The 17,160-nt window shown below is 44.2% G+C and overlaps 1 protein-coding gene and 1 non-coding gene across 5 annotated transcripts in view; one reads left to right on the top strand and one right to left on the bottom strand.

The window, feature by feature from the left end:
* Nucleotides 1–17,160, bottom strand: part of LOC124794701 (WD repeat-containing protein 47) — a 699,296-nt gene that overhangs the window by 53,884 nt on the left and 628,252 nt on the right. The window lies entirely within an intron of this gene.
* On the top strand, nt 14,788–14,862 carry Trnar-gcg. Its single transcript has one exon. It is a non-coding gene; the product is annotated as a tRNA-Arg (tRNA).

The following is a 17,160-nucleotide window of genomic DNA, read 5'->3' as shown; positions in this document are numbered from 1 at the left end:
ACCCAGTACCGGAATACGGTTACAACGACTTCTTTAGCTTCGTAAAGTCTCAAGGCCGTCCAAATATAAACTTCCAAGTAAAGCAGCCAAGTACTTCAGAGCGCTGTTGGACTTCGTACAGCAGTTCGAGGACCTAAAAATAACTGTGAGTTACCGAAGACGAAACCTTCATCCGAAACCGGTTTGACCAACCAAATTCGGGAAAAGAGAAAGCGACTGACTGCGGATTTTCCTTCGCTGCCGGTAAGTTTCATCCCGTGATGATGAGTCGTCCGGCTGCTGTTCCTAACTCCACGAGGTTTGGAATCAACGAAGTTAGCAATTAAATGCCGTGTCGTTCCAGATCATAAGGCAGACATCCATAACTTAGTCTGCTGTGCAGATGAAAAGAATTCATTTAGCAATTTTGATTACATAAATATTACTGCTTTCCTGACTGACAGATCCGACGCACAGGAACAAAGCATTTCTATCTGCTACAATGATTTGTCGGGAGAGCATCCCAGAGTTAAAGAACATGAATATAACGCAGATTCGTGTGCATTTCTAACTACTGTAGTAACACTAATAGTCAATAAGACTGCAGAATGGGTTGAAAGATAAATTAGTAACTTAAAGTGTGTCAACAGAAAAAGTAAAATAAAAATTACACTCATTATACTATGTTCTGGCTGTGAGGTATTATTTAATTTCAAAACTCGCTAAAATACTAGATTTTCATCTGAAGTTAGAAACGGCAATTCTTTCAGAGGATGTATTCGACAGGACTAGAGTTTAAGTGAGCGGTGGAAACGGATTCTAACCCCAACTGTACTTTTTGGCAGGCAATGCTCTTACCGGGTAGACCATACAGTTATGCCTCACTACCTGCCTTCACAGCTTCAGTTCGGCAGTTCCTCTCATACACTGATGAAATATTTTGGGAAAATAAAACTTTGTGTCGAGAGAGAGAGAGAGAGAGAGAGAGAGAGAGAGAGAGAGAGAGAGAGAGAGAGAGAGAGAGAGAGAGCGCTGAAGTACAGTTCGGAGAATGAAGGCCAGGAAATCGACCACGTTCTTTTCAGAAGGAACCATTCTATCATTTAGGAGAATCACGGAGAACCTAAATGTGGATGGTGATACTGTAATTTGAAACCTGTCCATCCCTAATATGATTCCAGGGTGTCACCTCGTTCCGTTTGTAGCAAAACTGTCTACAAAACTCTATTTTTCAACATAATCTTCGTTCAATGCGGCGATCTTACGCCACCTTAATGGGGGATCGTGTATGCCCGCATGGCAGCACTCTACTGGTCGATGTCGGAGCCAACGTCTTACTGCATCAATAACCTGCCCATCATCCACGTACTGCTCCCCGCAAACTGCATCCTTCATTGGGCTAAACAAACGGAAATCGTAAGGTGCGAATTCCGGGCTGTTGGGTGGACGAGGGAGAACAGTCCAATGAAGTTGGGAGCTGCTCTCGGCTGCGCAGATTGGGTAACGAGAAGTTTGTTTGCGTTTTTAAGGCGACGAAAACACTGAAGTCGTTTCTTGAATCTCACAGCTGTATGCGGCCGACCGGCACGCGGGAGATCGGACAGTTTTGCGCGACCTTGTTGCAGTGACGACAGACGCCTCGCCCAACGACTCACCGTGCTTTTGTTCACTGCTTGGTCGCCGTAGATATTCTGCAAGCGCCTATGAATATCTGCGACGCTCTGGTTTTCCGCCAAACGAATCTAAATGGCAGCTTTCTGAGCGAAACGCACCTCCGTTACAGATGCAATTTTGAAGGCTACATATGGCACCGCAACCTATCGGAACTTACGAAACTATGAAAGCTAAGGTGGAAATATTCCACGATGTCCCACAAAAATTGTTTTTCTTCTTTCTTTTTTTTTTTAAACCAAAACTGGCCGAGAAAATAGTGTGTTGTACTACTTATTGAACACCTCTCGCACATTGTCGATTACTGACAGTATTTTTGAGATCCATAAAACAAAGTGACGTAGGGTCAAAATAATTAAATACAAAGGTTAGCTATAAAGTTTTCATCATTGTCTCGAAATAATACACCTAGACAAACACTTTTTTTTCCATTTGCTGCTACATGTCAGGTATACATTGAAATCCTCGCGCCATAATACTGTAGCAAGTCGACAGTGGCGCCATAACAAAATGACACAGCTTGGGGGGAGATTTCAATGTATATCACACCTGTAATATCAAACAAACAAAAAATATAATTACGTAAATTCATGTCTTCGAAGTAATAATTAAAACTTATAACCAACGCACAATACTGCGATGCGTGAGACAGTCATACCGATACATGGTGTACTGGAAAACCCATAGTGGTGGGCGACACTAAATGTGCGAGAGATATCTTTCTGCCGGTAACATACAGACCTTTAACAGAGATGAGGTGCCTTCACATGGCAATATTGCTGACATTACTTTCGCTAACGCCTTCCATAGATGGACAAGCCCTTAATGGATATCAGCAATGGTCCATGATAGTTGTGTTCGAGTTGCCGTCATTCGACCGAATTCGTCTCGTCCCTGTCCAATCGGATGTACATCTGGCACACCAGACTAATTCAGCCCTGTGTATCATCCATCAGATGTACTACGCAGGTTAATATACGCCACCAATGAAGCTCTCACATCATTGCTGGATGTCACTTAGCCCACAAACATTACGGAACCACATGCAGTGGCATACGTGCTCTGGCCCCAATGGAAGCGCTGATGCTAGCATATTGGTTTGTATTCAAGACCCTAGTGCAATTACCACCTTACGAAGAAAATACACGTTTTTAAATGTGAGCAGGTCAATACTGCACTGTTCTTGGATTCACACACGGTGGACAAGATTCCACATTTGCCGAAAAACACTATTCGTGTGTATCAGGGGAATGCATGTGGTGTGTCACAGTTCTTATGGTACAGCCTCCAAAGCCAACAACTCAGTCTGAAAAGAATTAGCCGGCCGGTGTGGCCGTGCGGTTAAAGGCGCTGCAGTCTGGAACCGCAAGACCGCTACTGTCGCAGGTTCGAATCCTGCCTCGGGCATGGATGTTTGTGATGTCCTTAGGTTGGTTAGGTTTAACTAGTTCTAAGTTCTAGGGGACTAATAACCTCAGCAGTTGAGTCCCATAGTGCTCAGAGCCATTTTTTTGAAAAAAATTCATCTCATAGTTCGCTGATCATACAAAACGACATATCGAAGCCCGTGATATAAAGTTTGAAGGGAGAAGTGCGACCTTAAGGATGCGAGGACATCTCAAGGCAGGGTTCGAATCATTAGGTAGATGTCTTCCAGCACTTAAGGCAAGATGACAACCCCACACTGGATTGCACCACGTGGTGGAGCGTGTCCGCTCTATTGTTACATTTTCTACCCATCTAGAATCTTTCCTACGGCTGTGAAATTATGTTACAGAAGACACTGAACTCCTATGAGACTATGGCCAATTATTACTTCAATACTTCGATCACGAGTATGGTATCCAAAAGTGTTATCCTGTTACCAAACGATTCAATAATAGCGTACCAAATGCATATACACTCAGAAACGCTACTTCCATGTACAGCTGCAGAAAAACGAAAGTTTCGTCCCTGCGTTCGATGCAAAGTACATTATGTGAATCTGCGCTTCCTCACGAGCGTTTAGTCCGTAGTGGCACCATGAGGCAAATTTTTTCGTGGATCTCAAAGATTTCCAAGGTTACAGACAGGTGTCTAGGTAGTGTCTTAAAGCGTTTATCACTAAATAACCTCCCCCGAGGGGCGTGCCCAACGGTTCACAAAATAATGACTCTAATAATTGGCAAAGCCTGACTCTTATTCACAGTCCCCAAACCTCTTAAAAACTAAAAAAGGAATAACATCGATACTAACTGCTATTATGCCCATTTGGACGAAAACGTTAAAAACAGAACAAAAACTTAGCAGTGTTTCTACAGTCCCCTCTCCTCTCTTCCAATCCCTTGTCTCTCAAGAAAGTAGGCACTTCTGAAGTTATACATTCTGAAACCGTCTACTTCTGATATTCATTTATCAGTATAAAAATACAGAATATTTGGGTTTAAAATCTTGTCGACGAAGGTGTCATTAGTGACGGTGATTGATTACGGATTTGGGAAGGAAATCTATCTTGTATTGTTGAAAGCGAACAATTTTTAAGCAATTTGCGAAAACCGCGACAAACGTTAAGCTGGATTCCCGAACGGAATCTGAGCTGTCTAACCCCATATGAAAGTCTATTGTTTTACCACTGTGCTACCTGACACTCGATTTGACTAAGCTGCAGATGTGTCGACTACCTGCTACTAAACATGTCGGGGAGGGAGGGGGTTTAAACTAAGAAAGGGCGTGCAGAATCAAAAGCGTGCCACTGCCTCAGAGATCGTCATATTAACTTCGCAATCCGTTAGTTTCGCCGTGGCTCCTCACAGAGACCGCATGACTACGACCTTTTGCCGTACTTTCGATACCGCGAGCGAAATATTTATGACCATACTCTCTCAGGTCGCATTCCGGTGCGGACGTATTTCATCTGCGTACAGCTGCGCTGAAAGCCCTTCACCGCACAGTGGAGAGAAAGGAATTCGATACGAAACTGTTTGGTAATAACTATTCTTGAAGGCCGAAACGTTCGCCGATTTCGCAGCCACTCGTGAGATTTCACGGCGCTGGCGTGTGTCGGAACAGAGGAGCTGAGACCTTTGAAGAATTCTGCAGTGCCTGCATGTGGCCTTCTACGCGGCACAGGAGAGCAACTACAATATTTCACGGCCGAGCGCATACCATGAGAAGCAGACATCAGCTTTCCACGGCAGCGTCTCGTGGTAACGGGGACACTGAGTAAACGAACACGCGCCACAAGTAACTGATAAACGCACTATTTGAGGGAAACGACCGTCTGACGAGAAGGCAAGCACGAACGCACACGTTCTGGATTTAACTTGCGGGTAAGATTTTGGATAACAAGCCCGGGCACTCTTAGATGTTAAGTGTTTCCCACAGATAGTAAAACCAAGAGAAACGCTCAAGAGTATTTTTCTGAAGTTTTGTACTGCCATCTTCGTTCAACGATGTGTAAAGGTAGTATTATCAGCGATCTTTTGATAAATAAGAGAGCCAACCAACTGTGGATCACATTATGCACCGATATAACAATCATCAACGTATCATCAATTTATTATGGTGACAGATCCATTTGCGTTAAAAAGCCGATAACTTCAACACTATTACCGTCCTGTCATGTATCCCTAGGAGTTTTAGACCGAATTACATGTACTTGCTTCATAAGTAATACTATTTTCAGAGCCTTTGCATCTTCACTGCACGACTGAAGAGTAACTCCATTCCATTTTGCGGGCTATAGCGTACCAATGTTCCATTAAGACTTCCCTATTCTCACAGGCATGAATAAGTGAGACGAACAGAGATGTCGTACCAATCAACTACCACAGCAGCTTGTACTTCGAAAACGTACCCACAATTGCCCACTTTATTGACTCCATCACCTACGTTACATGATAGATAAATAAATCGGATAATGTAGTAATACTAATTACAGATGACACTAATGTCCATCGTCCCGAATATATGCCTGGGGTTTCAGTGGCGAGCCATGTAATTCTGTCTGCAGCCAATACAACACATACACTATATGATCAAAAGTATCGACACACATACTAGTGGATCAGTAATACTGGGGGTGTGAATCGTTCGCTTTTATGGTGACTTGAACTGTGTGGGAGGCACTTTCAATGACATGTCTGAATGTCCATGAAGGAATGGCAGCCCGTTCTTCCTCAACATCCGTAGCAAGAGAAGATAGTGACGGGATCGCTGGGGTCTGGAGCGAAGTCGACGTTCTAACCCATCCCAAAGATATTCCAGGTCGGAACTCTGGGCTTTCCAGTAGAATTCAAGAGTTCTGTTGCCTACAAACCATTGCTTCGCAGATGATGCTTTATGGCAGGGTGCATGATCCTGACACAATCAATCATCACCATCTCCGAACTGTTACTCTACCGCATGCAGAACAAAATGCTGTAAAATATTCCCATATCCTTCTGATCTTCCCGCATTCTTAAACGCAATAAGAGGAGCACACCCTAACCACGAAGAACCCACCCATACCGCAACACCATCTCCGTACTTCATCGCTGGCACTACACTTGGTGGCAATTAACGTTCTCCAGACATTCGATAAATCAAAACCCTGCCACCGGATCGCCAAAAAGTATAGCGTGATTCATCACTCCAAAAGACTCGTTTCCAGTCACGCACTGCCCAGCGCAGTCGCTTTTTACATCACCTACAGAAACGCATGGCTTATGAGGAGTTGCTCGACCACTGTACCCCGCACTTTTTAATATTTTTAATTCGCTACAGTCAGTCATTGTGCTATCCGAAATGCTGGCAGCACTCTGAAATGCACGGGTGATCCCTTCCGCGTCTTTCAGTGCATGAGATCTGTCTGGTCTTGTTTTAGCTGTGGTTATTCCTCTGCATTTCCAATTCAAAATTGTTTCATCAGTAGTCCACATGAGCTGCTTTAGACAGGGTGAGGCCGTTGTGGCCGAGCGGTTCTAGGCGCTTCAGTCTGGAACCGCGCGACCGCTACGGTCGCAGGTTCGAATCCTGCCTTCGGCATGGATGTGTGTGATGTCCATGTTGCTCAGAGCCATTTGAACCACTTGAAGACAGGGTGAAATGTCCCTGATGGATTTGTTACTCAGGCTGCATCCAACAACTAGCGACGTTCGAAGTCACTGAGCTCTCCTGGCCGACTTATTCTGCTGTTCCTGTTTCACTGCCAAGATCACTTTTTTTAACTTTTCATTCTCTGCTCTAATCAAGGAGGGCGGGCAGCTCAAAGGCTTCTTGTATGCCCTATTCAGTCATTCTGTTTTGTTATGCTGTTTGCATGCCTTTTTTTTTTAGTGCTGGGTGGGCTTTATATCTGCCAACAGGGAATTTATCTGGAGACTGCTGTGGGGACAGCTACGGAATTTGCCTTACAGCCAGATGACAACGCAGTACTCCCCAGTCCCGTTTTACACTCGCCGCTCCGCCTCTCCCGACGTCTGGTGGTCGATTCCTCATCACATACAGGGTGTCCGGATACTTTTGATCAGTTCGCGTGGCCAAATTTCCTGATATCTTACGGTGAGTTTTGTGCGGCGTTAGGCTACGCAACCTAGAGTATAGTGAAGTTCCATAATTTTAAGGTAGAAATTAGGTACTTTGAGATAAGGAAGTAATGACCGGAACTGAATCTTTAGTTTTCGACGTTTTTCCCTGACAGATAGAGCCTGAGCTCGTAGTAGCTGTTGACAGTGACGTCCACCAACCCTGACGCATGCAAAACATCTTCGAGTGAAATTAAGCTGCTCCGTGTCAAACATCTTAATTGTCTGTTGTACTCGGTGGTTGTAATTGAAGTGCAGCTACTCACAGTGGTCCAATGTGGGCTTTAATTATCGCGTGGCAGATGCCACACCAAGCTCACCGGTTTTTTCGAATTTTATTATTGTCTTCCACAAGCCATTTAATGAGATGGGGCCTTTCCTCAGACTTTTCGGTCGGCGATACTTCGTCAATACAGCACTGTATTTGGTGCCGTTCACATAAAACAGTTTCACTAACAGTGTGCGTTCTCTCTTCTCGACAGCCGCACTGTACAATCACGTTATGGCTTGTCAGATGACAGTGTGTTTGTCACATCGTCGTACGAACAATGTACAATTGTACATCATCAGATTTGCACCTAGCGTCCACAGTCGGAACTAATTTTTTTTCCAGCGAAAATCGGTTCCGCATTAACGTATTAGCATATCTACCAAGCTTCGGTGCAATAGGATAATGACAGTCGACACTGTACCACCGTGAGTAATTGCGCTTTAATTATAACCAACCGGTACAATGAGACAAGCAGCTGGTACACTAACAACAAGCCTCTAATCAGTTTATACTGGGCTTTGTGACAGCGCCGATTTCACGTGAACAGCTTAGCAGTGAGACCAGTCTTTTTCTTCCCCATAAAATCCAATACCGCCTCCTTAAATTCTACTTAGCGATACATTCTTTGTAGAGAACCTTATCATGCTCTCTGCGGCTTATGCGACCTAGTTTCTAGTTAACTTGTACCAATGTCTTGCAATTAGGATGACATTTTTTTCGAATGTTTCTTCTGTTAATTCTCTCAGCTTTAAGGCATCACATTCTTCTGATCCTTCTGCAACACACATTAATTCTATCTTCAAATTCCTGTAACGAGTAACGCTCCACCTTCAGCTACCATGAACGGTAAGGAGTGTGGAGATGTCCCCGATGATTGCGTATAGTTTCTTTATTAAGCGCCCCCCGACTTCGATGCGGCAGAGAGTTTTTTTTTTTCCCCACGAGGCACAACCAGATAACAAACACATACCTCACAGGCATTGCTCATTCATAACCTTCTAGGAGGGTGAAATGCTCCTTTCCGACCATTATTCCTTATCTGAAACTACTCAGTTAAGGATCCTGTACCATCTGTATGATTTTTCACGTTCACCCTGAACTTATGCGCGCATGCATGCAAGTAAACGCGACACACGAGTCTTCCATCAGAAAGAGTTAACGCAAATAATCCACAGCGTTCTAACAAGGGGCAATTGTAGATAGGCTTGAGTTCGAGCAATCCGGGAGAGAAAGTTCATCAATTAACGACACAAAGAGCGGATAAGAATACGCGACCACTTGACAACAACAATTTAGCTATTAATGTACAGTCACGATGGAATTTATACAATATTTCAAAACTTCTCAAATACGTTGTTAGGGACGGTAGCTATCATCACTTTCTGCAGAAAGCAGACTACAGCGCTGTCAGTTTTTCATTGTATCTTCTTTTTCTTTTAACAGACTCTGATGATAGCCTGTGGCCGAAACTAGCTGTTTGGGAAGTAACACAGTATAATTGCGATCCGGACTGTCCATTGCAATTAAGTGGGAGAGATTTTACATGTTCCAAGATCCACTATTAGCATTTTTATTCTGAAGGGGGAAATGTTACCGAAACATAGCTGTCGGTCTGATAGCCACGGTAAATTAGCAGATTTGCGAAAGGTGCTTTGTCAATTATTACAAATTTCTGCTCCCGCGGATAGGTCAGTGTCACGGCGGTCTATAGTGAGGCGAGAGGGTTGTTTTATAATCGCGCTGCTGCCCATGAGCCACTGGTCACAGTAGGTATTTTCGCTTCGACAGGAGAGAACGACGTCGTGATGTGACGAACGAGTAATGGTGGAGCGTTTTAATGAGTTACGAGCCACGCTAAATGACGTTTGTGTAATTACTTACTCAGGTACGCACCGGCGACAGGTCGCAGTTCGTAGTAATCGACGGCAAATCATCGAGTAAAACTGAAGTGATATCAGGTGTTCCCCAGGGAAGCGTCCTGGGACCTCTGCTGTTCCTGATCTATATAAATGACCTGGGTGACAATCTGAGCAGTTCTCTTAGGTTGTTCGCAGATGATGCTGTAATTTACCCTCTAGTAAGGTCATCCGAAGACCAGTATCAGTTGCAAAACGATTTAGAAAAGATTGCTGTATGGTGTGGCAGGTGGCAGTTGACGCTAAATAACGAAAAGTGTGGGGTGATCCACATGAGTTCCAAAAGAAATCCGTTGGAATTCGATTACTCGATAAATAGTACGATTCTCAAGGCTGTCAATTCAACCAAGTACCTGGGTGTTAAAATTACGAACTTCAGTTGGAAAGACCACGGAGATAATATTGTGGGGAAGGCGAGCCAAAGGTTGCGTTTCATTGGCAGGACACTTAGAAGATGCAACAAATCCACTAAAGAGACAGCTTACACTACACTCGTTCGTCCTCTGTTAGAATATTGCTGCGCGGTGTGGGATCCTTACCAGGTGGGATTGACGGAGGACATCGAAAGGGTGCAAAAAAGGGCAGCTCGTTTTTTATTATCACGTAATAGGGGAGAGAGTGTGGCACATATGATACGCGAGTTGGGATGGAAGTCATTAAAGCAAAGAAGTTTCTCGTCGCGGCGAGATCTATTTACGAAATTTCAGTCACCAACTTTCTCTTCCGAATGCGAAAATATTTTGTTGAGCCCAACCTACATAGGTAGGAATGATCATCAAAATAAAATAAGAGAAATCAGAGCTCGAACATAAAGGTTTAGGTGTTCGTTTTTCCCGGGCGCTGTTCGGGAGTGGAATGGTAGAGAGATAGTATGATTGTGGTTCGATGAACCCTCTGCCAAGCACTTAAATGTGAATTGCAGAGTAATCATGTAGATGTAGATTCTGAGACGGTAGTATGAGATAATGGTCGACAAAGAGCTCAAGATCCGCTTTGATGGCGGCATTCTTCCATATAATAGAACACCAAAGTATCTGGGCGTGACACTCGATAGAACATTGAGCTATAAACAACACCTTGTAAACACTGCTGAAAAAGTCAGAACTAGAAACAACATTGTCCAAAAGCTTTGTGGCACTAGTTGGGGGTCCACTGCCTCCGTTCTGCGTAGCTCTGCACTAGGACTTGTCTATTCTGCAGCAGAGTACTGTTCCCCAATATGGTTAAATAGTGCTCACATCAAGAAGGTGGATGCAGTCTTGAACCAAACGATGAGGATTATCTCTGGAACGATCAGGTCAGCTCCTGTCCAATGGCTGCCTGTATTGAGCCATATCCCGCCGCCACATTTGCGCAGAGAACACGCACTTGTCAGGGAGTGTCGAAAAATCCAAAATAGCCCAGATCTTCCTATCCACACCCAGAGTAATGGAATTGAGCAAAATAGATTGAAATCCAGACACTCCCCTCTCGCAAGTGCCAAAGATCTGGTAAAGAACGCTTTTATTCTTGAGGACCGCTGGAGAGAAGAATGGGAGGAAAAGACACCGCCTCAGGTTAACACCTTATTGGGAACATCTAACAGACCTCGGGGCTTTGATTTGCCCCGCAAAATCTGGTCTACCCTTAACAGGATCAGGACGAGCCACGGCCGTTGTGCGGACTCCTTGTACAAATGGAGCATAGTGCCATCACCACAGTGCGACTGCGTCGCTGACAGGCAGACAATTCACCATATCGTGGTAGAATGCCCTCTGAGGGCCTACCCTGGGCCAACAAGGGACTTCATGGATGCGACTAACAGTGCAATCGATTATATTTCTAACCTAGATGTTTGTTTGTGATATTGTAACTGTTTTGTGTGTTATGTACTTGCCATACGCTAAATAAATGGTCGATCAAAAAGTTTGTTTGAGGGCGTTGTTGCATAGCCGAATTTAACGTCCTCATCCGACAGACGGATCACCGTTAACAGTGTCCCACTCATGAAGCTCTGCAGAGAGGTTTGCATTTTAATCCAGGACATTGGCGCCACTAATCGTCAGGAACTTCTACGCCACAACCTCTCCTCCCCTTGCCGGCATAATACTGACAGCGAAAATTTTCCACTAGCAGGATTCGAAACAGCTTACCGCCGAGCCGAGCGCCACCTCACAAGCTTGCGTTAGCGATCTCGGGTATGGAGGCGCGTAGCTACGCAGTTAGTATGCTGAAATTGTAAACAATAAGTAAAGGAACACTGACGTCAAGCCAGTTATTACAAAGGAACTGCTCGAAGCAAAACCGAGCCAACAGAAGTGACGAGTCGAGTGTGAGAGGACAACGGTGATACGGTCACGCACTTGGCTCTGTTCTGAACACTGAGCAGTGGTGAATGTGAGTAATGAGGCACTGGCGACGTCACTATCGTACGGATGGAAAGAACGCACAGCCTGGCAGCGGCATCGCTGGCTTTCTTTTTCGCTGTTCCATCTGCGGAGCGGAGCGCTGGGAGATCGGTCGTGCGCCTCGCTACACGCCCTGGTTACTCTGACCGCAAAGACGTTTACGTGATACAGCCATACGATTCCCAGTGAATTGCCTACTCGTGATCCTAGTGAAAACTGAGTCTTACTAAAAATTCTCCTACTTGCGACTGTACTCGCTTCAAGAACGGGGCAAACTATGCTTCTACAGTATTTAATATCTCTCAGTCTGTGTGCTCGCGAGGGCCCTGCACGACATTAGGCAGGTGTAGCAGTTTCTTTGGCTCTTTAGTGTATATGAAAGGCATGCACAACTGCTGAAGGTCATGGTCAGTGAAAACACCACTAACAGCTGGCACGACTTGGTTTTAATTGAACACACTACCGGATTCGTGGCTTAAGCCGCGTTTTCAAGTGCAACCTAGATAGTAAAGAATTAAAATATAGTTATAAATTATATTGCGAATTTGCACTATTATATGAAGATTATTGGAAGACATATCCTCACAAAAATGATTTTATTAAGCCATAGCGTTCTTAGTCAAGCTATTGCCATTCTGAGAATATTAACAGTATTAAAAAAATTATACGAACGAAGGATAATTACGAAGGCGGTCCATGTAATATTCCCTAACAATGTTCCCGGGTAGATCGAACAGGTATACTGGCCATTCATTTCATGTGCAAGTATCTATGAGAAAAAGAAACAGTGCTGAAGGCTAAAACATGCAGGAACCATGTTTTTCGACCTGATAAAAAGAACAGTTTTCTCAGAAATAGAACCTAAATACGGTAGTCTAATAAAAAATACCGCTTCATTGGTCTGATCAGATGGCTGAAGCGTTACACCATCCCACCTGGTTTCCACTGAGGGAACAACTTTTTCTTTTTTAATATCCATTATTGACTGCATTAACAAATTCTGCTTCGTATCATAACACATATTCGCAATACAGTTTATAATCATATTTCAATTTTTAAATATGTAGGTAGCACCGGAAGACACTGCTGTGAGCCGTGTAACCGTTAGTGTCATCTATTAAAACCAAGTTTCACCAGCTGTCAGTGGTGTTTTCATTCATCAATCGGATATGTTGTGAAAGAAATGTTAGAAAAGCCTGTAACGACATCAAAACTGTGTTTATTGGTACACAATGCACCATTTGCGGTACGAGATTTTACTGTGCTTCAGCAAGTGAGTCTAGTATCTTAACCACTGTGACAACTCTCTCAGTGTTTACAATTAACTGTGTTTATCATTAAAATAGTCAACCAGTGACTGCGTCATCCTATGCCATTTGTCTTTGCAGTTACTAAAGATTGGTGGCTCAGACAAAATTTACGTCATTATTGTTGTAAAATATATTTTGGAACGGATCACTCAATTTAGGCAAAACCTATCATGGATGTAGGTTGCTGTCATCGTACACAGCTGTCTCATTGTTGGGTTGTATAAGTTTCACTGCAGTGTTCAATTCTCCTTCCGTAGTCTTTATGTCCGCTGATTAGACCAATGTTTGCTAGTGCTCCTTTCCCACATGACTTAGGAACATTTTTCGTCAGGCTGTTATAGATAGTGGAGCGTGGGCTACAGAAATTAATTCAGGGCCGATGCCGCTCAGCACACTGTTTACAAGTATGGAAAATCGATAATCCCAGCCATGTGGGAATTTTATATTAGGCGTGATGCATGGTCCTATTGCCCCTGATAAGCGCTTGACTTCCTCTTATCCAGATACTGGCCCACCTGATCAGTTACAGGGCGGCCTTCACTTCACAGCGTAGTTCTGGACCGAGCTGGAATTTATTTTTGCGTTTACAAACCCAAATCACTGGCACAGGTTTATAGGTCGCAAATAGATTAAAAGATTGCGAAGTCTGCCAGATAAAGTATCCTCCCTATACCTATGTGTTTGGTTGTTTTCAGAACTTGCGCAACACTTTGAGAGTAGCTTTTCTATCGTGTGGATTTTAGCTTCTATAGCATCAGCTTCCTAAGCGGATGTATTAGGAAAAAAAGGACTAAACTAAGGACAAAATGGCATTTAAACAATGCCTCTATGCCTAAACTCTCCCTCAGTAACAATATTTCGCGTTGTGGCTTTACACAGGCCAATGGGGCCAGACTAACCCCCATGTAATCGTCTGCCAAGCGTCGTGATAAGCGGTACAGATGGGGGTTTCTCGACCTTGGAACCTCTTCTAATCGCTGAAGTAGCTCATCAGTTGGACTTAAGAGGCTGCGTGCACCCCGTACCAGGCCTCGGTCCTCCGCATGACAGTCAGCGGCAGTGGCCACTTAGGGGACCGTCAATAACAGTGCTCTTTCCAAATGAGTTTCTCAGTGCCTTACGCACTGTTGTACCTCACAACTCCCTCAATCGTACCGACATGGCATGACCGACCTAGCCAGCGTATTTCAAATGGAAACGCGGCAATTGCCGGACTACGGATTGTTTCTGACAGTACGATTCAAAAGAACGTTTCTACGTATTTTACCTTATTTCTGCTGATCACGGGAAACTGGACACGTATTCATGCCTATTTTGAAGTTAACAGAACGTGTGATTGATGCTAATACGTAAATAATGTGGGCTTTTGACTGGCAGAAGTAAAGCTGCGAGCACCGAGCGCGAGTCGTGCTTCGGTAGCTCAGTTGGTAGAACACTTGCCCGCGAAAGGCAAAGGTCCCGAGTTCGAGTCTCGGTCGGGCACACAGTTTTAATCTGCCAGGAAGTTTCATATCAGCGCACACTCCGCTGCAGAGTGAAAATCTCATTCTAGAAACATCCCCCAGGCTGTGGCTAAGCCATGTCTCCGCTATATCCCTTCTTTCAGGAGTGCTAGTTCTGCAAGGTTTCGCAGGAGAACTTTTGTAAAGTTTGAAAGGTAGGAGACGAGATACTGGCAGGAGTACAGCTGTGAGTACCGAGCGTGAGTCGTGCTTCGATAGCTCAGTTGGTAGAGCACTTGCCCGCGAAAAGCAAAGGTCCCGAGTTCGAGTCTCGGTCGGGCACACAGTTTTAATCTGCCAGGAAGTTTCATATCAGCGCACACTCCGCTGCAGAGTGAAAATCTCATTCTGGAAACATCCCTCAGGCTGTGGCTAAGAGAACTTCTGTAAAGTTTGGAAGGTAGGAGACGAGATACTGGCAGAAGTAAAGCTGTGAGTACCGAGCGTGAGTCGTGCTTCGGTAGCTCAGTTGGTAGAGCACTTGCCCGCGAAAGGCAAAGGTCCCGAGTTCGAGTCTCGGTCGGGCACACAGTTTTAATCTGCCAGGAAGTTTCAACTGGTGGTGTCTTTGACATTCAGTCACGTAAATCTCATAACAGTACGTTGTGTATCACAGAGATTGATCCCGAAAGTAATTGCAATTACTCGTCGTAATTCTTTGTTTGTCCCACTAAATGGGGACGATGAATACGTGTAAGTGATTACACGAATCCTTTTCTCGCAACCATATCGAACAGCGCAAAGAATATACAACCTTATTAAAATTAATTAGCCTTTAACTTTTAAGCTCCAAAGTTGCAACACTGTCGCGGCCAAAGGCTCAATGTCTGCAGACACGCCATCATAGCGCCCTGCTCTCTACGGCGATCTGAAATGTCTTTAAAGCATCGCCTAGAAAAATTACGAATCTGTCTAGTATCTCCCTTATGCTCCTCTTGACTGCTTTTATCGCTCACCACATGGCACGCGGAACTGAGCGTTACGCAAATCTCTCACTGCAGTGGTTCAAATGGTTCAAATGGCTCTGAGCACTATGGGACTCAACTGCTGAGGTCATTAGTCCCCTAGAACTTAGAACTAGTTAAACCTAACTAACCTAAGGACATCACAAACATCCATGCCCGAGGCAGGATTCGAACCTGCGACCGTAGCGGTCTTGCACTGCAGTGGCTCCCTGTAAACTGGCTAGGGTAGAACTTCTCTAGGCAAATCACTTTGGTCCCGTAGTGTTTATTTTCTATGTTTCTTGTTATGTTCGTGACTATATGCGTACAACGTACACAAATAATGTCGACGAATTTCGCCATCGGCCACCAGTAAAGCAGTTTCTCACACCATGCAGCTATTTTATAACGCCGTAGTTTGGTTTTACGAGCGTTCGTGTGTTTTTTCATTTGTATAGCCACATAAAATCTGCGTTACAGACTTCTAGGGATTGTAGAGGGGTCTTAGATACAATTCTGATAACAAACCTGTGTCCGGCCACGTATCGTTGGATGCAGAATAATTTTAAAGATGGGTCAGTTTGAAACCTCCATTTTTACGGTACGTACACAGCGGAGACAATGAGCTCTCAGCTGTCTGCTCTACAGGAGCCCAGGGCATGGGCAATGTTTTAAGCAACAGTGGGGTTCTCTTGTACGTGACGAAGAAAGTAGTCATGGATAGCGCAGCGCGTTCGTGAAGCACCGCAGCCAAGCCTTCTAGTTGCGAACGTACCACTTTCTCGCAGCCGGTTTTGTAGTCTGAAGAAAATGGTGTGCGATGTCACAATAACGAGGGTTATTCGCAGATAAGGTCCGAAACGCCGTAGCTAATCGAATGTCACGCGAGTACTGAAACGCCGGCCGTTGTCGCCGAGCGGTTATAGGCGCTTCAGTCAGGAACCGCGCTGCTGCTACGCTCGCAGGTGCGAATCCTGTGTGTAATGTCCTTAGGTTAGTTAGGTTAAAGTAGTTCTAAGTCTAGGGGACTGATGACCTCAGATGTTAAGTCCCATAGTGCTCAGAGCACTACATTCGACTACATTCGTTATCTTTTTATTGTTTTTGTTTACGTTCATCCTATAACCACCTTGCGAGACACTGTGCACTCTCTGCATTCCTTATCAAAACTTTATCTATCAAGTCCCCACCACAACTTCTCGAAGTTTGTAATACGCATTGTGAAAAACCCTGTAATTGCAAAGTAAGTTCGTTCCACACCGTAGTGAAAGGTAGTAATTATGAACCACTGCACGTGTAATTAACTGATCTACGAGCCAGTCGACTAGTTTTCAGATGTCTACTTTAATTCGAGTAAACCACCATTTGACTGTGTATTATTATATTTATGTTTTATACTACCCAGATTTCGCCTTTTATGCTATTATTGTGTAAAATGGTAAAAGTTGTTAGACCATTATCAAGTCATATCTGTTACGGGAATGCCTTAAGAGATATGACTTAATAAACATATAACAACTTTTAGCATTTTACTTGATAATGACATAAAAACCGAAGTCTGGCTAGTACAAAAGACAAATATAATAATACACAGTCAAATACTCTCTTAAAAAGTATTGCACGGCTGTGGCTCAAAG

Source organism: Schistocerca piceifrons, chromosome 4 (genome assembly GCF_021461385.2).
Source record: "Schistocerca piceifrons isolate TAMUIC-IGC-003096 chromosome 4, iqSchPice1.1, whole genome shotgun sequence".
Taxonomy (NCBI): Eukaryota; Metazoa; Arthropoda; class Insecta; order Orthoptera; family Acrididae; genus Schistocerca; species Schistocerca piceifrons.
This window is presented reverse-complemented; position numbering and strand designations above follow the sequence as displayed.